The sequence below is a fragment of the Eurosta solidaginis genome, unplaced genomic scaffold (assembly GCF_040869045.1).
Source record: "Eurosta solidaginis isolate ZX-2024a unplaced genomic scaffold, ASM4086904v1 ctg00001086.1, whole genome shotgun sequence".
Lineage (NCBI taxonomy): Eukaryota > Metazoa > Arthropoda > Insecta > Diptera > Tephritidae > Eurosta > Eurosta solidaginis.
This window is the reverse complement of record NW_027136923.1, coordinates 522,862-533,649: the sequence shown is the minus strand read 5'-3', so window position 1 is coordinate 533,649 and position 10,788 is coordinate 522,862. Positions and strand designations below refer to the sequence as shown.

The 10,788-nt window shown below is 36.2% G+C and overlaps 1 pseudogene; it reads left to right on the top strand.

The window, feature by feature from the left end:
- Positions 1 to 2,863: 2,863 nt before the first annotated feature.
- Positions 2,864 to 4,703, top strand: LOC137235811 (dynactin subunit 1-like; annotated as a pseudogene).
- Positions 4,704 to 10,788: the final 6,085 nt, after the last annotated feature.

The following is a 10,788-nucleotide window of genomic DNA, read 5'->3' as shown; positions in this document are numbered from 1 at the left end:
GCTGAAGGATACGCGCTTTACTTCTTTTGGCATGATTGTTATATTTATTGTCAAAGTTTACTATATGTTAATTTAGTTAAAAGTAGGGAAATTAATATTTTGCTGCATATGATTTCGAATCACCAAACAAAGCAAACTATTAATTTCCCTAATGTGTTCAATTTAAGTTGAGTTAAAAAGTGCCATGTAACAATGGCAGCAATAATATGCTATCAATATGAGGGAGACCTACTAGTTTACATTCTATTTCTTCAATAGGATATTGGGTTTCCTCGTCTATGAGTGTGAAGTCGCCCACGCAAATACGAAGAGACATGGAGTCAATTGGTTCTAAAAAGAAACTTCTCAAATTTGCAAACTCTTTCCCTATTATAAAACGTCTGTCTTCTGAAAACCCTGTAATTTCTATTGGTTTGAATGGTTTAATAAGGCAGAAGCTATCTGGCTTTTTAGAAGAAAAGACACAATCCTGGAAAAAATAACACAAACCTCTGCCCCTCAAATTTTTAAAGCCCTGATGCTTTTCATTTGCTAGCAACGTTTCATGACTGACTCGATTTATTATTTGTGGAAGAATTTGAGTTGGCTTTTTGACATACTTTTTTAATGTTTGTAAATAATTTTCGAAATCGTAAGCTGAAAAACTTGATAACAGACCAATTCATTCAACACTCTCCGCTAGATGTAATAAATGATGAACGTTATGAGTAACACTGGAATCCCCGAATATAGTTGAGAAATTTTCAACAAATAAAGATAACATATTTTTTGCAATTCCCAAATTATCTAAATATGATTTGGGGCAAAGGAGCATCCTATACGCACAGAATAGGAGCAAAAATTGATAATGTAAGTCACCATGAACATTGTCTTTCAGAATAAGGACCCCTGTATATAACAAAAATTGACGAAACTCAGTTGCCTTCCAATTTGAGATTTCATCGAACGATCTGGGCTTACGGGCGAATTCCTTCGTTATGAACGGTGCTAGAGAGACTAAAAATTGTGACATATGTTTCTTTTTAAGCTTTTCAACTTTTATATTTATATCGTCTTGTATAATTCTTTTTAAAAAGTTTCGCATTATCCCCAAATCCACCAAATGCATACTATCTATTGCTACTTGGCTTATCATTTTTACACCAATTTTTTCTAGTGGAGTCTTTGAATTCCTAAATTTCGGGACATGATGTGTTTTATATCTTCTGGTTAAAAAGTCATTGTCAGTTACCAAATTTCCAGGCACAGAAGAATATACCGTTACATGGTTTACTTTAACCCCGATTTGCGTACACTTGCTGCAACCATGAGAAGCTGAATGATAAGGTGTACCGCAAACAAACGCTTTCGCGGGAGCGTCACACACAATTGACCTTATCAGAACTTTTAACAATTTGCCACCTATTTCAATGCCATTTTCTAAGATATTCTCCATTTCCGTAACAAAAGGATTTAAAAATTCCGAAACATCGTTTGGCTTTTTATTTCCAACATATATACCGACAGGAAAAACACAAACAGTGCTAAAACCAACTAGCCGCACCAATATTGGCCACAATTGAATGCGAGAGCTTCTGAATAATGGCAACCCATCAATGTTTATGTCTATATAAAAGGTGTCAATTTCTTTAAATATGTATGCAATTTTCTCCAATTGCTTTCTCAAACCAACATGGCAATAGAGTCCTGGTGGAACGGATTTAGTAACAGCGATTTCTCTTCTTTTGGCATAGAGTGTTTCGGCGCTTCTTGGTACATCTAGATTCTTTTCTTGTAAAATACTAAGAAGGCTCTCAAATGCTCTACGTGATGGTCTAAAAGTAGTAAACCATTCCAGGATTTTTTTCTTAAAGGAACGCTGCAGTTTGCCTTCAACTGAATTTCCACTATCTACATTCATAGCTCCATCTGAACAATCACTTTCCGCACATTCATACTTAGTAGGCAAACTCCCTATATCGCCAACTCCACTTATGCTAGTACCGCATTCCTCCACAGAGGATTTTAATGGCCCTGCTTCATCATTACTAGAAACTGGTATAAACAAAGTCTTAGCATACATTTCCCTTTGCTTCTTTAAAAGTCTTCTCATATTACGTTTGCTACTCATTGTTACATGCAATTTTCAACTCACCAAAATCGCAAAACACCACAAAATTTATATTTTTAATTTTATTTTTTATTATTTTTATAAGGCACGAGCAAAATTTTTCCACTTTTCCGTACACGCTTGATAATTTGGAATGTATACTGAAAAAGTTAGATGTGTATACGCAAGCCGTTTATCGATTATTGCGCTTGCCAACGATAGATCGAAAAAATGTAGTCGGATAATATGATCGTCCGCGCTCGTGTTATGTTTTTCTTAAAACAGGTGTAGTTATATTACAACTATAACAAACTTTTTATGGAATAGCCACAGTATTTTGTTTTCCAAATAATATATAAAGCTTTACATGTAAAAACACCAATGCGGTAACGACAGAAAACAAATCGATAGGTTGAATACAGCAGCAAAGGCATAAAGCAAAGCAACGCGAGCAAAAAATTTACATGGATCGCCTTTCTGCGTTGATTTTAAGGGCGAATTAATGGTGACTTATAACCATAAAGCCATAACCAGATAAAACAGCTGATCACACCTACCTTGTGCAAATCAATGTAATCTAGTTAGCGTTATGGTATGGCACCATTAATCGATTACATTGATTTCCATAAGGTAGATTATTTCAGCTGTTTATCTGGTTATGGCTTTATGGCTATAAGTCACCATTAATTCGCCCTTTAAACTATGAAACGTCTTGCTGCTTTAATACAAGCACAGATTTAGCTGCACTACACTACGCGGCAAAATCTTCTTTGCATGCATTATTATGGACAAAGTCCAAAAAGTGTAGCGCCGTTGCCGCTACATGTCGCGCATGTAAGTCCGCCTTACTTTTATTGACGATATATCTATGTATACTGTTTTCATGCATAAAAATTACAATCGCCTTTTAAATGAAATTTCTATAAAAATTTTTGAACATCAAATTTTTTTCACTGAACTGGAACTTATTTACACACAGTCGTATTCTTAAAATTTTGAACAGTATACTTTTACGGGAACCCAAAACTTAATGGTTTAGGGTAATATAAGGCAGCGCGTAAAGTTTAGAAATGCTTACTTATATCGCACAAATAACCTACCCAGATTGCGCATTCACAAGTTCAAAATTGCTTCGTTCTGCCACAGTTGCCTACTTAAGCGAATTAAAGAAAGAAAAAAAACAAGAGCTAAAGGAAAATGACGTACTAATTGCCCATAAAAAACAGCTGAACTAATGTTTACATGCGCAATGCGTCACCTTCTATAATTCCATCATGCATATATCGCTATATCAAAATCGATAGTTTCGTTTATCGACGATCTTTTGTCATCGCTGACATTTACATATATACAAAGAAAAAATAGCCAATCTTCAACAGGCGAAAAAATAGCCAATTTTCAACGGACTCTACAATTATCAAAATCAAACGTTTTCAAATAAAAATCAAACTGAAGAGAAAAATATTTCTTTGAAACGTGGATATGAACTTGCGCGTAAAGTCCTACAACAGCGACAAACCAAAGTGGAGCTATTAAAGCAAGCTATTCTAGCTGAACGTGAACATATCGCAGAAGTACTAAACAAAAAAATGCTGAAGCGCATACGATGATTGAAACTGCCATATTGCATAAATGTGGTGATGAATTATTAGCAAAAAATCAATATGCTGTTCAACTATCTAAAGAATTAGAAGAACGGCAAACGCAAATCGAAGCCGAGCGTCAATCGATGAAAGCTGTAATGATGCAATGGGAGGAGCAAAGTAAACATGTCGATGCTATAGAGAGTGAATGGAAAGATAAGGTACAAACTTTGGAGCGAGCGCACCGAAAGGCGTTGACAGCATGGGAAAAGAAATACAATTCAGCAAAACATACAGCAGCGAATTATAAGCGTTACGCTGAAGATAAGAAACACATATGTTGCGAGAATATGATCGACTTAAAGCAGAATATGATGTTTCACTGACAAAGATCAAAACTCGGATGAAGGATACCCTGGAAAAACGGAATCGTGAGATGAGGGAAACTATAGCTGCAATAGAGAAACATCATGAGTTAGGTTATGACAAGGAAAATAGAAAATGAAATTAAGAGCTTCATTCTGTATTACGAACGATGGTTCAAACGATTGATTCGCCTCCAAACGACTGCGTCTAGCAATGGTATTCTTCGGATTTTACGTTTCTTACTTTATGTCAAACAGGAAGGCGAAAGCAACTATCAAATGATATGTTACCATCGTTTACAATAGCGCAAATATACTGGCGATTCGTCATATAGAATGGAGCCCTAAATAATTGTTTTAGACAGTGGATACGAAGGGCATTTATCGTACATTTATTTTAATATTAGTATATAGTCTTGCTATTATCATAATGTTCAAATAAATTCTTTTTTTTTTTAAAGCTGAAATTAACGGGTAAATTTTTATGATCTTGAAATTTAATGGTATGTTCATCTTATACATTTGTAAATTTTAATGAGTTATAGACGCCTTTCATAATAATTTGTTTACATTGATATGTTATATTAATCTATTGCATCGAGCAAATAAAACAAACAACAATACATAAAAAATAAAATAAATAACATAAATTTCTATAGACACAAACTCTTTGATTTTATCTTCGGATTCGCGTTCCAAAACAAGTATTTTGATACCTCTCCAAAATTTTAGGACGTGTATTAAGGGTGTCTTGCGGCCTTATAGTAATACCTTTGTGTGCATATTACAATTAAGTTGATGTATATTGAACTAGAGAGATATTAAATTAGATAGATAATCATTTTGTAAACTAATTTATCTATTGAGGGGCCACGGACTTTTGCCATTATTATGCAGCTGTCGGCATAAGAAATGATAGTAATAGTGATAGTTCTCCTTGATTTTGAAGTTTCGTTCCTAAACTTTGCGAGAGTCCAAGAAAACTTGTTGTTTCAACAGGGGTGGACCATAATGAGACCCGTTGGTTCCACACTACAATTAAATAGATGGTTGGTGTCATGTAGGGACGCACTGTAAGCAGGACATACATTTTGTATGTCGGGGTTGATTCTGGGTAGGTAAGAGTTTAACCTGTTACAGTATCCAGGTCGAAGTTGAGCTGGAGTGACGCGCGTTTTCCTACGGATAGCGCGTTCCTCCTCTGCTAGTTCTGAGTACTTTTGTTCGAGTACCGGATTCGCCGGGCAACTCCTGGCATAGAGGTCCGACGCCTGTTTGTGGATATCATCCAGGAACTGCTTGTGCTTTTTGGCATCATACGACTGTATTCTCGGGTGCCGCATTTCCTTATAAGGCTTACGGATATGGCCTTTTGTGGCCACTGGGCGGTGTAGTCTCATTAATCAGATTTTGGTTTGGATGGCCAGTTTGTGGTTATTTAAGAGAAACTGTTTGGTTAGCATTTTATTTCTCTCCCTAATGGGGAGTACTCTCAACTCATAGTATAGATGGTGTTCTGGGGACATAGGAAGACAGCCCATAGCGATTCTGAGGGCAGAATTTTGGAAGGCCTGTATTTTCTTCCAGTGAGGAACCTTTATTTAACCTTGGCGACCATATCATGCCGGCCACTTGCTTTGTAAGTGAAAAGGCGTTTTTTTGTCTTTACCCCAAGTGTTGCCGGCAAGACGTCATTCCCAAGATTTTAGGGTATAAGACAGTGGGTAGCGTAGTGCCATCGACGTGGATGTTCACAATGGTCGATATTTGGTACGTCCATGTTGTAAAGAAGGTCGCGGAGGGTTAAGTCGGTGACAATGCCAGGTTTCGCGAGGCGAAAAACTGGAGAGATCAGGGAGGTAGCTTATTCTGTTACAAAGCTCATCGATCTGTGCGCCTGGACCTGTGGCCATTATTTTGCAGTCATCGGCGTAGGATGCGATAGTGACTCCTACTGGTGGTGATATTTGAAGAAGTTAATCAAAAGTGGCACCCCTTGTATAATAATTCTCTGGTTTGATGTTACTTTCCTGAATTGCACCGATGCTTGCCGATCAGACTTGGGGAAGGGGAGGCCCTTCTAGGTCTTCCATTAACGTGCCGTGGTTGACCATATCAAAAGCTTTTGAACGAGCCAGTCATGGTTGACAGGCCAAGCAGCACCAGCACCGTCCTATGATGAGTGCTAATGGAGTTCAGTAGTGATATGCACTTTACGGAAGTCTGGATAACCGAAGAATTTCGTTTAAATGAGTTACTGACTGAAAGGATAATATCGGTAGATACTCGTTGGGTTTCCGGTTTTTGGTAGGGGGTTTATTCTTGCCATTCTCCGTTATTTTGGAATGGCAAGTACTTTTAACGATAAGTAGAAAAAATGTGCGAGGCTGCAGATGCCCTCATGGTCAAGGTGTTTAGGCATCGGCATAGGTATTCCGTCTGGGACGTTTGGGAATTCTAGTCGATTAAATCATTCAACTACTAACTAGTATGAATAACATCACAAAGTTATAGTCAATAAACTATTCTAAAACTGACTAGTATGATGAATGCCATGAAATTCTAGTCAGTTAACTACTCATACACTAACTAGTATGAACCACAACAAAAAACTATATTCAATGAACTACTCAAAAGCTGATTAGTATGATGAACGCCACAAAATTCTAGTCAGTTAACTACTCATACACTAACTAGTATGAATCACACCACAAAATTATAGTCAATGAACTACTCAAAAGCTGACTAGTATGATGACCGCCACACAATTCTAGTCAGTTAACTACTCATACACTAACTAGTATGAATAGCGCCACAAAATTCTAGTCAATGAACTAGAATGTTCGCTGACTACTTTGGCTTTTGACTGCAGGGTTATAGTCAATAAACTATTCTAAAACTGACTAGTATGATGAATGCCATGAAATTCTAGTCAGTTCACTACTCATACACTAACTAGTATGAATCACACTACAAAATTATAGTCAATGAACTACTCAAAAGCTGACTAGTATGATGAACGCCACAAAATTCTAGTCGGTTCACTACTCATACACTAACTAGTATGAATCATACCACTAAATTATAGTCAATGAACTACTCAAAAGCTGACTAGTATGATGAACGCCACACAATTCTAGTCACTTAACTACTCATACAATAACTAGTATGAATAACGCCACAAAATTCTAGTCAATAAACTAAAATGTGCGCTGACTACTTCGGCTTTTGATTGCAGGGTATTATACGAGGCTGTAGTGTCCGTTTTTTGTCAGCATAATCCTTAATTAGTGCAGAAATACTTGGCATTATGTCATTTGGGGTTGAAACCAGAGTTATAAAATCGTATTGGGCATCAGCAATCGTAGGTTTTTCATTCCTATTACGAGGCAGTGGTTGCAGAATACAATGCAGTAGCAACATAGTTATACAGTATTTAGAATCTGTTAAAGGTATATGATTAGATAAAATTTAAACAAACTGACATTTATATGTACCATTTGAAATATTTGTGTTTAAAACTTTAGAGAGCAGCAGTTCTCTGCTTGCTTTGTCCATAACATCACACTGCAAGATTGGCATTATTTTTTTATAATTTCTCCAGCTTCAAAAATAATTGATTTGATTTGCCTGGATACGTATTTTCGAAATCTATCTCGACCTAAGAAAAAATGTATTTAAATTTTTAAACGAAAGCTAAATCAAAATACTTACTAATTCATAACCGTTGGAATCGTTATACCTAGGCCAGTCCTCCAACAAATCTTTTAAGGAGTTTCCACTTTTTAGCCTCATAACAGGTGTTTCTTTCCAATACGATTTAGCTTGATCCCACGGTGTGCAGTTGTGTGTTAGCCAACATTTCTTCTCCAGGAACTCTTCTGCAATTTCAAAAAATAATAATTAAATAAATTAAATTAATAAATAATGGTTTTCTATTTCGATTTCAGTACTTGAAGGCCCTTCAACCCTGATAGAGTTTGCCCAACCTGAATACAGTTTGCCGGAGGAATTCTTCTTTCCTTTTTTTCTATCTAAAAAATAAGTTTCCTGAAAAGATAACGCAATCATATTTAAAAAAAAGCACTGTAAACAAAATAAATTATCTAAAATAAACGCAATATTTTAGCATCATAAAACAATCACTTCGTTATACTCAAATTTAATGGGCTATAAAATTGCATACTTGGCATTTTTCTAAAGGAAAGTTAGAAAGTAATTGAGGTAATTGTTTTCCACAAAGGTAAAATATGTAAGCCACAGTCAAAAAATCTAACAAGCTATTTAAATTACCGGTTTTTCCTTTGGGAATATTTGACATATTGCATTTGCCCATTGTTTCATGTCTGAGTAATTCATCTTCCGACCGGTGCTTGTATAACTTTCTATAATACAATGTGTGAGCGTCTTTTGATGTTTATTATCAATCATGGCGCAACGATACAAGGTGGTAGCATGGGACAGCTGATTTTGAGCTTTTTTTATTTGATTTGATACATCAAATTACGACGCAGTACGATTTTGACATTTGTCCATCGAATTTACAAAAACAAAGTACATGAAATTTTTATTTATGTTTGTAGGTATGTCACCATGCTGCCACCTTGTACCGTTCCGCTATGTTATCAATATATCCCTTCTGATCGTGAAAAGCAAGCATAAGTTGGCCTCTGACAGTCGATTTCAAAAGATCATAAACGTTAAATGGCGTATTTTCAGACGGCAATGAAATTGGTGTAGATTCTCTGGATTTCACGGTGTCTAAATCGTTCGATATTTTTTCCGACCAACTCAATATTGTACTATGCCCTTAGTCGGTATCTCTGTCACACAATAATGGAATATTCTGAAAAAACTATAATTAGAGCAATCACATATTTATTTAAAGATAAAAACTTACCAAACGGTTTCTCCACTACCTCAATCCAGACTTGAACTTTATTTTCTCGCCGAAAAATTTGCTTTCCAAACTGTTAAAGAGAGCTTCTACATCTTCAATTAAAATTTTTTTTAAAACGGGACAAGACATGATGCCGCGTTCATTTAAAATTTGCATGATTTCATCATTCAATTCTCATGATTTCATCAAATCCAATATTTCAGCTGCACTATGGAGCGCGTCGATATCCGGCATTTTAATTTTTGTGCGTTGTTGCGTTGTAAAGCTCACTGAAAATGTTTGCACTTTGATTTTTTAACACGATTCAATATAAAAACTTTCTTTTATAAATTTATGTTCATATAAGATTTAAATAATTTCACAGCGATTGAATTTAAACATTAAAATCATAAACTTCACTTGTCCGGCTTGTCTGTCCCACGAATAGAAAAACACTGAGCATTTCGCTAACTACATTTGCAAGAACAAGAAATATACCACTGAATTAATACTGTTTTTGTAACGGTACTATTGCTAAAAAAAAATATATGCTATCTAGTAGTGTTTAGAGGAAACACGTCTTAATAAAATCAAGAAGCTTCTTGTAAAAATTAGAAGTAATCCTTTTTAATAAAGAAAAAAGTGTTATTTGTTGCAATTAAGACGTTTTCCGCTTTATTTTTGAATTATTAACAGAAAATGCCACATTTTCAACAGAAAATTTTGAAAATAAGTCGATATATGGTAATTTCAAACTGATTATGGTTTTAATAAATTTAATAGGATTTTCAACATGAAAACAAAAAGAGTATCTTATAAAAATTTCTTCGTTTTCATCTCCCGTCATACCCCATCGCCTAAAAACATTTTAAGACGTTAAACTCATACTTTTTAGGTAACATTTTTGGCTCTGTGCATATGAAGCCACCAGCCGCAATATCGATTGAAAATTTAATTGCCCTTCCAACCCAAGTTCAGGGGGTTCTTGGGAGCGCCTTATAGGTGTCGTAAAAAGAATGCTGCTAAAGACACTTCGTGAGAAGGCACCGAAAGAAGACACACTTGGAAGCGTATTGATCGAAGCGGAAAATATTTTAATTTCGAGGCCACTTACCGACGTGCCTTTATCATCGGAAGAGGACGACCAAATCACTCCTAACCATTTCCTTATGGGATGCCCCAATCCCATGCAAAGAGCGCAGCCAGCCGATCAAAACATTTGCCTTAGAAAACAATGGCGTATCGCACAAAATCTGAAAGACCGCATTTGGAAGCAATGGGTGAGACATTATTTGCCCCAATTACTTGTGAGGCCAAAGTGGCAAGACAAATTTAAACCCACCGCCATCAACGATTTGGTTCTCGTCTGCGACGATCTTCAACCGCGAAGCCAGTGGAAGAAGGGACGAGTTACCAAAGTGTTTCCCGCTAAGGATAGGCAAATCCGCCTCGTTGAGATTAAAACAGCTAACGGAGTACGCGTCGGCCGGTGTCATGGCATGCCATCCTCAGAATAAATGGTGAATCCCTACGCGATTCACGGTGGGGTGGGGTGTGATGGCACCCTGTGTATTCACATTTTAAATAGTAGTCAATCATATGCGCAACATTGTTACTTTTCAACGCGAATATAAATACCACCACAACAAAAGAAGAGGGCAAAGTCTAAGCCAACAGCCAACACAGAGACAACACAATTTGGAAACACATCAACCGCCAAGGAAAGAAACGGCCATACATATATACCTTTAAATTGTTATTCTTTTGTGAACCGTTTTTCCTATACATTTTAATAAAGTAAAATTGCAATAATATCACACTCTGTCATCAATGTTAAGCCAACCGATGTATTCCACAATTGCTCGAGAGAGG